The sequence below is a fragment of the Lineus longissimus genome, chromosome 16, assembly GCF_910592395.1.
Source record: "Lineus longissimus chromosome 16, tnLinLong1.2, whole genome shotgun sequence".
In the NCBI taxonomy this organism is placed as follows: Eukaryota; Metazoa; Nemertea; class Pilidiophora; order Heteronemertea; family Lineidae; genus Lineus; species Lineus longissimus.
Genome location: NC_088323.1, coordinates 2,613,708 through 2,626,228, shown reverse-complemented (window position 1 = coordinate 2,626,228; position 12,521 = coordinate 2,613,708). Strand labels below are relative to the sequence as shown.

Genomic DNA, 12,521 nt, shown 5'->3' with positions numbered 1-12,521 from the left:
ATAACTGATGATGCAATGATCTAACTGATCGGATTGAGTTTGTTGAATCTTTATAGGAAGAGATGGCGTTCCGATCGGATAACAACTGCAAGACTTTTGCAGTTTTGGCAGGTGTAACTTTTGTGTTTTTGTGGATGTTATAATCATATTTCAGTGTTTCTAAATGATAGACAGCTGGAGAGACCATTGGGCCTACTTTGCAATAGCGGGAAACGAAAAAAAACAAAACGTTTCAATCTGCCTGGGAACGGAAACACCCAAAAACGTTACAATGTCCGCTGTTCGAAACGTCTGCTTGAACGACATTGCATGACGGTCGGTTCTCCAAGTTGTATAGAGATGTCATCTCGCATGCTACAATCTTGAGGCGCCCTGATGTTGTGGACAATGACAATTCTTTCGGAGTCTCGATATCAAACTCCTCTCCGTTTTAGTCACCGACGCCACGGTGGGGAATCGGTGGGAATCAGCGGGATCTAGTTTCTTTTCAAGGCGAAAGAAGGTGGAGTCCATCTTGAATAGGGTCGCGACGAGTCCACCTTTGGGTAATCTGCCGGAGCTTTCGCACGAGATGCTCGCTCCGATATCAGGCAACCGAAGTACTTTCAGTGGTGTGACTTTGGCATTGTCAGAGGGAGACTGTGAGCATATTGGGATGGAATAGTGCGGCCCAGCTGGACTAGTAGCCTCGGCGTAGATACCGCTTGGTCGTACATCCTGACACCAGTGACCACTCGTAACGTGAACTCTCAGACTTGCAACATAGAACCCATAGTCAACATCTTCAATCGGTTTCTTCTTGTAACAATTGCCACAAGTGAGATTGGCGACAGAGTTGATCTTCCTTGCACTGTCTGTTGGTCTGACTCTCAGGCTTACCACGTTGGTGAGACTCCAAGGCATCTCTGCAACTGCCGGAAACTCGTGACACAACACGCATTTGTTTATGGTCACCCTGGCCTTGAACTTCAAGTCTAAACCAAACACTTTATCGGGGGCGTACTCCACACGGGGCGACTCAAGGATTTCCGGAGCGTTGATTGCTGTTCCAATGGGAGCACGGGGATGAATGTGGAGTTTCATGTCGAACTTGTTGCACGGGCCTTTGACAAAGAAGTAGATGAGATAGGGGGCCTGTTTCATGTCGTCTGCCGAAACTGTCACGATGCTCAGGGTGGTGATGTAGTGGTTGCCATATTTGCGGAATGTTTGGCGGAAGTTTGGTTCACCTAAAACAAGAATGGAAAACTCATTACGTTGTTCTCAGGTTACATATGCTAACCTAGAAATAAACCACTGTCTACTTCATTTGTGCCAAAACTAGCGCCCAGAATGAATAAAATGTAACCCTGACTACAGCGCCCTTCTGGCCATTGAGTGAACTACGTACACCATGGACCTGATTTATGCGCACCTCAACTCATTACTGTAAGGCAGTTTAGCAGGCTCGTCAGTCAACAGCTATTTTTATCAATCATGTGGGCTAGTTCATAATACGGGCATCAACTTATCAACAGTGATATCCATTTTCCAGTAAATAATAACGATTAGTCGTATTTCGTGAATAGTGGTCAATTTGAAAATTAACTGCGCTGTTGGGAGGGAATACAATAGCCACCATGGGACTACCGACATGTTTGACACAAGCATATTCTCTTACAAAATTATCACTAATTACTCTGAAAAATTATTGCGATTTTATGAGATTTGTGTCGGCAAACAGAGTGACTCACATCTATTCAAATGACGTGATGAATTCAACTTCAAATGCTGACTTTAACGAAACTAGCTCAATAGCCTCGAGGTCATTGGGTATTGTTTTGCAAACAGTGTTCTTTTTAAAGCGTAGACAGGCATACATAAGAAGCAACAATCTGTGTTCTATGAACAAGAAGGCTCAATTCCAATCAATGATTTTCGCTGGTCCCCGAAATCGAAAACCCTACAAAAAAAGGAATCAATATGCTGTGCGGAGAAAACCATCAAGATTTTCAATCTGACCTTCCTCAGTCAGCTGAATGTTCGCATGTGTGGGTGTACACTTCCATGACGATACTCACCATCGCCACGTCACATGATTCTTGGTATAAAAATAAGGAACTGAGCCATGCAATAAAATATCAATTTTTCAGGTCTACCCCGGCCATTCGCTCCGAGAATTTTATTAAATAATATTGACCTATCCATTAGGTATAGTTACGGCAACAGTGCATCTCCTTACAATTAATTGTTTACACATTTCGATATAGCTTTGTGGTAACGATTTCGAGGAAAATACGTATTTATATCAATAGTTCATATTATATTGATAGTTTGATATCGGCGATGATAACTGCAATGATAAGTTGCGTGGGCATATGTTATTTTTGGAGTCACACGAATTAACAAAAACTAAACGAGCGTCAGCTAGGTGTGGTAATCGCAGATATAGCAGATGATTTTATGACATAATGCGTTGTATTTGCATGACGCGACGAAGAGAAACGCGTAGGTTCTCAGTAAGTCCTGACCAATCATTATCATCAGCCTAATCTCGCACATAGATTAAAGTAATTGACTACATATAAGGTGAAGTATCAAGCTAGCGTTTGCATAGTCAATTAAATGAAATGGCCAAGGGCCAGGTGCTCACCTGCCGTGATTAAAACGAATATAGTTGCGTTATGGTTATGGTACGCGATACCATCGTTTTGTCTCCTGACCAGTACTCTTGGCATCCTCAGCAATTAGCACAGATCAGTTACTCCGACGATCGCAGCGCGGTACCACTGGCAATCCATTTGCTGCTCGTCTCGGCGCTCTGACATGTCCGATTGCCTGTAAAACGAGTGTTTCCCATGTAGTCAATCAATTTCCGATGAGAACAGCCACACATGGTCTGAGTTATAAATGTACTCCGCTTTGCGGCATTGCCGCTTGTACGAAGGTGTTTCTCGCGTTTCGAACAGTTGCTTGAAAAGGATGTCCGGTATCTTAGTTTTTGTACCAGTAAAATCACAGGGCTTTATTCATCCGTTACTATCTCAGAATTCCAACGTTTTGTTACGATATTCCCATGTACTCCTGACTTTTTATCAAGATATTCTTTTGTTTGCCAATGGGAATTCTGACATTTCCTGTATGGTTGAAAAAATAAAGTCATAAGATTTCAGTAATTCGACCAAAAAACATGAATCTCGGGCCAAGTATAATTTATTGTTGGCATAGGCCCTCCATCAAAGTGGCAACTACACAAAAACTCTCTAAGTATTCAACATGGCTATCTGAACCATGTGTAAAAAAAGAAAAAATATACCATCGATATACCATCGTATAGCGTCGTGCTAGGTTCTACACTACTTGATGTCATAAAAATAGACGTTACCAACTCGTCATGCCATTTTTGTCGATCAACTTCAAGCAGCCAAACAGCGTGTTTTTGCTTCAAAATATTTTTGACATGCTCCCTGCAGCAACATTATGTATCACTCAGTCGTTATGTAACTTTCTGAATTTCACCATTCTTAATGACACCGGTTACACCATTCCTTGAATGCTCTTCCAACGATCGATTCATTCATTCGTTCACATCATGATTCCAGACCCTCCCGTTAGGCGCCGTGCGTTATAAATGGCTGATCGAATACCATGTGGGCGCGACGGTTGATAATCATTGATAAATTGGAGCAGTTTACCTGGCGATAGTTCGACCACACGGGAACGGGATACGGACACAGAGAGGCTCAAAACTGCCGCGGCGACAGATCACCAGTCACAGGATAGGTATTCGGACTTTTAAGAATCGACTTTAGAACATACTGGGGCTGTTTTGGATTTAGAGGGAAAACAATATCAGGTCACAACTACAAGGTAAGTGTGTTTGAAAAAGAACTGTTGAATTTTTGTTCTGTAGACGTTATTCGAAATATGTTTACTGCATCATGATTAAGAGTTTTGCCTTCGCCGACGCCTGCACTTAGTTAGGAACACTTTTACAAAGTTTAACCTTTAGGTTGCCTTTGTTGATTACAGTCAATAACATGATCAATAAACTAGCATTTTGCGATTACGTGCGTAAAGAAGTCTGACATATCATACGGTTGACCCATCCGTTAGTCCTTTTGACTCGTATTTTCTTATTCGCAAGAAACTTAAAGTTGTCGACGAATCACCTTGTGACATCCCTACATATTCTTAACCTGATTTTTGTCTAAAAAATAAAAACTGGTGTTAAGAGAACCTAAGACAAGTGATCACTCTATATTGCTTTCCGAACATATTTGTATTTTTTACCAATGGCGGGTATTTTTCACCACAAAATAGTAAAGTGTATTTGTCTTATATCTAAATGGTTGCGGTTACAAGGTGTATTCAATGACACAACAGTAAAGGAGCGTCCGGTATAAAGACTTAAAAACTTCGCAAATCAACATGGATTCTCAAGTGTTTTTCGGAGCTAACATAATTTTAGGCTTTTGATTTAAGTTTATTCAATTACAATTGCATCAAATTCACACGAACGTAATGTAGCGACTTTGCGACAAATTTCAAAACAGTTCCCAATGGGGTTAAATAGATACCACGGGCTGCAAATAGTAGCGCCGGATTCACATTAAGTTACAGTGTTTAAAAATATAAGTATCCGTCACGCCTAGGGTAAAAAACGTGTGGTTTTAGCGCACATAAAACACATATAGATTCACAACGAGTATACTAATTAACTTATCTAATTAGGAATAAATCTAATAAACTCCTTTTCCATTAGGCGAAAATAACGAATCTTTATTCGTACCGACCTGCGGGTTTTATGACTGCAAATGACGCGTGTCATCATATGTAGCGGAATTCAATGTGCATCATCAATTACGAGGAAATGTACTGGGTGTTTTGAAATGTATTTGTCAACTTCGACTACGATATCTCCTCGGTTAAAAAGTAACTATATTTATGTTTAACGTATGCATTTAAAAACGGCCTAGGCCAGGAACTCCTATACGCAGTTCAGGTTCAATATGGATACATAGGCGTATTTATGCTAGGCTAGTTATCTCGCTTAAAAAAACCGAAGTGGTTCATGGAGGCTGCCAATTTCACCGAGTTACATCAAATAAAGGTCGTTATGGTAATTTACCCTTAACGGCTTAGGCCTACAGACGCAACGACATCTCAATTGTTGGAGATATTTGAACTCAAAGGTATCGCAAAAATTTTGTAACACCTAGTATGTTTCTTATCTCATCAATTAAGAGGAAATGAAGTAGTAAACTTCACCTCGCCAGGTTAAATGCACAGAACGGATGTCAAATATGATGATACTTTTATAGACACTTAAAAAGTCCTTTACATGGCGCAAGTGCCAACGGTAATGACATTGCGTTGTAATTGACACGTTGGCAAAATGCTCTTTTTTGTATAATAATATTCATAACACAAATGCCTTTGAACAATATCACTTAAGTGACTACCAGGAGGACTGGAGATGCTCTCGAAACTTTTTCGTCCATTTTCTTTCTAAATAAGGGTCTCACTTGACTTTTGTGATATGATACTCAAAGGAGCATTCACGTAATTGATAAGTTATTCTGCTGTTTTTCTTCTATATTCAAATGCATGTTCTTCTCCCTAATTAGCCACGTTGAAACTTGATCTTTTACTGACAAATCGAGTGCGTTGAGATCAGTGCTGCTGTTGTCACAATGGGGAATCGTATTTCAGGGGGGAAAACATATCCGCCCCATATAATACATTTCTGCTGGTGAGAGCCACTGGCGTGGTTAATGCTTTTTGTGCAATTTTTTGCCGCTTCGATGAGACCACACATGGTTCTTCGTTAAACAGGATCGCCGTCAGAGCGTATGTAATGGTAATCTTCAAACGAGGTATAAGGTTACTAGTTAGGACTCAATTGCGATCCAAACACCGAAATGGGGAATTTCGCTGTTGTTTGTGACCTTTTGTAAAGACCCATAACGATGGCGAAGACCTCTTGCAAGTACATGTTTCTTGCACGGATGATGATAATGAAAAATATACAAAATAAGCGTCCCGCCCGATGTCCTGTACGTGATTGTACGCACGTTTTATATACACGATATACTCAATAGAAGAAAAAAACTGTTCTGTACATTGCATTAAAGGATTTTTTAAAACTGGTCCTTAAATATTATGATAGACTTCTATAAACATGTGTATAGAAGCCTGCGATGTACTTTAAAGTGATACGATGATGTGATTTACAACTTTGCGAAAATATGTCCGTTTTTTATTGTTGATCACAAATGTAAAGCTCAAATTTTCCATTTTTGATTAGAGTTATTATAAAATCGCTGAATGTAGACCACCGCGACCGCGAAAATGTTCATGTTGTGGCGTCATCAACGAAAACGTCGTCGGCGTAGCGCAATTTCAACGGCATCGAAGCGAGCCGTCCGGGCGGGATTAAACCATCAATTTCTAGAAAATGTGCATTTCGATTCGATAACCTTACCGATTTATGAGAAAGTGACGTCGTCATTTGTCAAAAACAGCTAAAACATTATATGGTGAAATTTGACACGAGTTACCCTTTAACTATAGTTGAAACCTTCGCTAAAGAAACCAAAATAATCCCAGAACTATGTTATTTGGCTTAGAATGAACTAAATATTAGATCAGACGAAACAACCATTATCCATGTACATGTATAAGCATGGTGACAGTGCCATGAACTGGTCCAAACTTCTTAAAAATGACCACATCTATTTGGCACTTTTATTTCACAGAATCAGTTATCTTCGTATGTACTTTTTTTATTGGAAATCAAAAAAGTTACATCTGATCTAGTAGTCTTGGCCTTATTCTCAAAATACCGACTGGATTTAGCTGGTCTTGAAACCAAAACTCTTCAAATACGCCCTCCTGTTTGAGTCATCCTCTGTCAGCCAGTCTATCAAGTCTATGTCATTTAATCTTATTGCCGCTAAAAACCATCACCGGCAGTCATGCTAAGGGAATCGAAATATCCTCAGACCAATATCAGGTAGCAAGGAATTAAAAAATTATTAGACAAGATGAAACAACCGGCTATATGATCCATAGCATTAGTATGGTAATGAAGGGTTATCACGAGAATGAGACGAACGACCGCGAACCGGACGAGCTGGTATCTCGCGGGAGTAACCATAGTCTGAATCAATGTTGATAATAATTCTCTGTTTTCAATCATCAAGCACATGTATAATGTATGTTTTGCTCGATTTAAAAAAAGTCTCATACGATTAATTACTATTTCTGTGTTGCATAACAGTGATATGAGATAAGAGCACGGACACCAACAAACTGAGGGAAGCGATACAGACATACGATCAGGGCCTGTTTTTCTAAACAACAAGGTTTGTGAAACCTGCCTTAAAGCACAGCTAGACGCTACCTATATGTCCAGACTATAGCTAATACATTTGCTGAATAGTATGAGAGTGCAGACAAGATACATGTTTTAATTTGAAACAATCATGTTGGGCAATTCACAGCTGATTTACATCCAGGACATTTCAGAGTTTTATAGTGAGAAGAACCTAGACTTTTTAATCATGATGTTTTTCAGTACCAGATAAGTCAGTAAAAGACATCAGAAGTTCTAATCCAAACCTAGAAGCGCAATGTGCGTTTGATAGATCATGTTATAGAATAAAAATGATAATGATGGCTCTACAACACCAATTACTTTCCCTGAGAGCGAACACCCTGCTTTAGTCTTTCGTGATCAAGTTGGAGAATGCTTGATCGATCGAAATGACGCGACCAAACTTTCACTGAAATATTGATACATTTCCAATTGTTATAGCCTCAGGCGTGAATCTTATAGATTAGTTAGAAAATAGCCAAGAAATGGCTAGATATATCATGCGGACACACAGATTACTTAAGTAAATCAGACGTATTTCTGCAATTGTTTTCATATCTTTATAAGTGGGAAGATAACTTGGCATGTACACGTACGTAGCAAAGTTACATTAAGAACAAGGGACACTTAGACCTTTCACTTCCTACTAGTACCCATCCATAGGTTCGGTCAAATATGATCTAAAGTTGAACGAAATGTCCCCTCGTAAAGTTTAAATCTGAGAACGCAATTTGTAATGTAACTCGAAAAACTCGATGTATAGTCTCGATACCATGGATAGCCCAGTGCCTTTGCCTTCTGCAGTTTTGGTTTCTTCTTCCTTGACTGGTTGCCGACCAATTCTAAGGACGCCTGTCTTTCGCGTTCATTCGTTACATGTAGCTTAATAAGCTTTCAGTTCCTTCTATCAAGCATCGCTTTTCAGTTCAATCACAGGAATTCATAGATTAGAAGACGTTTGCTGAGAGAACATTCCTCTTCACCTTTATAACCATTTTGATGCCAGATCAGAGGGTTCACGCCTTTGCCGATCTCTTGTAATTGGTGATTTGGCCTACTCTCAAATAGCTATTACTGGGCTTAGCCCATGTTAGCAGAATCAGCTCCATTCATGCCTTGGCTGTGTGTTGTCTGGCGACTCCTGATGCTCTTGATTACGAGATCATGAAGTTATTTGGACGACAACCTGACATACCTGTCGCCCCAGGCAGCGTCTTCGGGCGATGAGAAGCACTGCTTAGTTTATCTTTGCCACATAGAGTGGTGTATGTGTTTTGTATGTAGGTGGTAGTGGTGGTGGGTGGGGGGGGGGATTGAAAAAAGATCTGAATTTGGAGATATCTGATAGCGAAACTCATGCAGGTACGTCTCCATTTGAATTTAACACGAAAATAATCGAAGGATCGTGTACTTTCGAGTTATATTTGCAAAAACAAAAACGTCAGTATACACTCATGACTGAATAATTTACGATTAGACAAAGAGTGCTGATTAGTATTCAAGTAGCATCACTTGATTCCTTTTACTTTGTACCATTAAGCAGTGACTGCATTTGGAATACGAGCCCCTAGTGAGTGTCGTCGCCCACAACCGTGCAATCAAGTCAGGGCAATAGCTCAGGATGTCTCCGTCGAAATTATTATCGGGGCGGTGTTTGGTGAGACAACTTATACCGAGAGTAAGATATCAATTCATGTTCTAAAACGCCCCATATTTGATATATTTTAGGCATAACCGAATTTTCAACCCACCTCTGAGAGATTTTTGCATGCTAGGTGTTCAAGCAATTCCAAGGAACAAGCCGACACAGATGATTGAGATAGTATCTTGAGACATCCGCTTTAATTGCCTTAATGGCTTGAGCGTGAGGACTTCCAATAATGAAAGTTCACAATCGAGGAGTGGCTGAGTTTAGACTTCATAACACCGTGCGCTAATCCCTTGGCGTAAGTACATTGGGTATGGACCAATTTACTATCCACGTGATAAATATCAAAGACTGAAAAGATATACGACAGGACTATCAAAATGAGACTACATCTGCCTTAACACCGGAGCAAACTTATTTCAAACGTCTAGGTAGTATACATGACATTGTTAGACAACATCAAACGTCTTCGTACTTTAGGATGATTAGCCATTATACTTTAGCTTGATGGCGGAGATGGCTCCGACCAGGAAGAGATAAATTCATTCGACAGTGTATTTTGACTGAACTCTACCCAGTGCTTTAACGGGTAACGCCAATTTGATTAGTCGTCTGAGTCTGAGACCTCCGAATAATGAGCTGACTTTTGTTTTCATCAACGAGAAGTTTTCAATCCGATGATGGTTCTGCCCTTGGGAATCCTTCAGGTTAGAAATTCAATTCACCAACCGAGTTTTGAAAGTAAAGACTAATCGGCGCACTCGGCGAACGTCCAGTTGAAATGATGATTTGACCGAATTGGGCTGTTTTCTGGGGGAAGTTGGAGGGGTCTTTATTTACTTCTACACCGGGTCATGGTGGGTGCTTCGGTGGATTTGAACTGCCTGGTCGATCTACTTCCAAAGGTGGTAAGTCTGTGACCCACCCCGCTTCGTTAATTGAAAAATGTACACGTGTGTACATCTTTCTTTAGTTCCAGTTTAAATGATTCTTTCAATTAGCGTGAGTTGTTGTTTCATCACGGCCTGGGCGGCAGTTCCCGGTGACACTTTTGGCTGGTCGTCTTTCTACTAGTGTCATGTTATAACCTACGGTTTTCATGGTTTTAGCTCACTTTAGTATGAAATCATCACGTTCAAGTATCTAACACATTATATATGCTGAAATATTACCAACTTGCTAATAGCCCCATATATGTGTCATGTATCGCTAAAAGTAGCTCTTTATTCAGATAATGGCAATAGGGAAATGATAACAAAATTACCATTAAAGTCAATTAAAACCCACTCAGATAAATTACAATTTATTGTAATGCATCCAATGTTACCGCTATAAATCAAAAACACTGTTACAACCCAAACATTAAACATTTTACGCTTTGGTTTCTGAGCGAATCATCTAATTTAGGATTTACATGTAGTAATTTTGCCTACATGTAGTTTTGATAGATATTGCTGTACTTACGTCGTATTTTTAGGTTACCAGTCTTTTGGGATTAAGAATTGGGGACAATTTATGGTGTAAACGTGTATCGTCAAAAAGACAACTTTTACACTAGCTTTCTGAAGTAAATGATATCTTTGCAAACCTATCGTTCTCCAATACGCTCCGTTACCTATGCCCATTTTTCATGGAGCTAAATCATTACTCTTACGTTGAAAACCTGTGAAAATTGTGTGAAAGCAGGAATTTTATTAATCGTCTGACATTTTATTGACCTAGATCTAAGTTAACAGAACTATGGTAGAGACATGTGGTCCTTTCTGATATTTCACCCACCATGTGGTCCCAGCTGTTCAGATTTCCGGTTCGTCCTCGTTTTACGGCAAAACAGTATTTAAGCTACCCAGTTCGGAAGCATTAATATTCATACAACCGGATGTTTTTCCCCGGTATCGTGGAATACCTGAAACCAAGATTACATAATAGTCGTGTACGGCAGCAGCAATAATTGTTGCAAGTCCGGCCAACACTCCGAAACGCCAACTTGAACGCCTATCTCATGTTTGACCTCCTGATAACGAAGTCAAACAATGGGATAGGCCCTCACGTGTGCGTTTCGGGGGTTTTGCGAAAAGTTGAACTGATAGAATAACGGTTGGCCCTGCCTCAGAAATTTGCAATCCGTATAAATATATCCGAATCATTCTATTATGCACTATTCCCACTTAAATATTAAATTTCGCGCTGGTTGTATAGTTTTTTAAACGTTGTGTACATATTTGCATACCTTTACTTCACAAACTATAACAAAACATCTATTTGTCATTTTCGATGTTCAAGGCAGGGAGGTACTAGTAAGCTTTCAAAATTAATTTTTAAAATACGCGAGCAAAGAACTTGTACTGTGTTTATTTCATCATGTTCCCATTTTGTTGAAATTCAGATTTTCTTTTTAATTAAGAAACTTGGAGATGAGTTGCAAATGACTAAACTATACATGTTCATGTGAGCAGCCCCTGAGGCGATTTCAAACTTTACTTCATCAAAATCCAGGCTGATTGGTTCAGTTATCGCCAAGCTGTGGAACTTGGTGTAAAAATTGCTTAGTGAGGTTTCGCAACCGCCCGGTTAGGCCCTTCGACGACGTTTATCTATTGTTCAGGTAAACTCACACAATATATAAACGTCGTCGCAGGGCCTAAACGGGTCGTTGCGAAACCTCACTATTGTTCCGTCGAGAGCATTAATGAGACTATGTATTAATTCTTTCATGTGGTTATTACTTGACTATCCGACTGTCAAAGGTCACATTATTGAGCAGCAGGAAATCGTGTCATGATTTTTTACGAAATTCTGCCCCTGTACCTTGAAGTAAAAAGAAATGCAGGCGCACCTCAATAGGCCTAGACGCTCTATTGTGTCTTTCCCTAACCGGATTAGGCTAATTGACCTCAGGAAAGTTTCAATGGGTCGATGTAATCAAGATTTACCCTGGTAACTCTTTGTTAGGACAATAAACCAATGGGAATTAAGGCCCAGGCGCGAGCGGTCTTTGTTAAAAGACAATAGATCATGCATCGGGCGAGGCATGAATTCATTTAACTGCGAAGTGAGGGCAACAAATGTATTGATTGAACTGACAAAGATTGAAACATTTAACTACATGTATGCGATTTGCTCACAGACAAGATTGTTAAATACGATTGATGTTGCATCAGCGTGTTGTGAATCGGCATCCGATAACTGGTAGTTGACTCTGACATATAGCTGATAGTGTATCAATAATAAGATCACTATTAATAGCCGTTGGGGCGTTTATTTATCGATAAAAAGAGCAATATATATCGTTTAGCTGTTATGAGTGCTTTTTCATTATATCATTAAGTCTTCATGATATGCGGCTAAACTAATGACCTCGATCATTTTATCCATGGTGCTTAAAAGGATTTTCTGATGAAAAGGTGCTTCGTGCTTTGAACAACCGACAACCACAGGTCTCCGATTTTCGGTTTAGAGAGGTCACGAGGTGGATGGCTTCAACTACCCATCTACCGCAGCGAGCCCTTTGTA

At 39.9% G+C, this 12,521-nt stretch overlaps 1 protein-coding gene across 1 annotated transcript in view; it reads left to right on the top strand.

The window, feature by feature from the left end:
- The first annotated feature begins 3,645 nt into the window (after positions 1-3,645).
- The window catches only part of LOC135500346 (uncharacterized), a 36,229-nt gene continuing 27,353 nt past the window's right edge, over positions 3,646-12,521 (top strand). The window contains exon 1 of the mRNA XM_064791761.1: positions 3,646-3,849. The gene's annotated coding sequence lies outside the window, so the exon portion shown is untranslated. The remainder of the gene's footprint in view (positions 3,850-12,521) is intronic.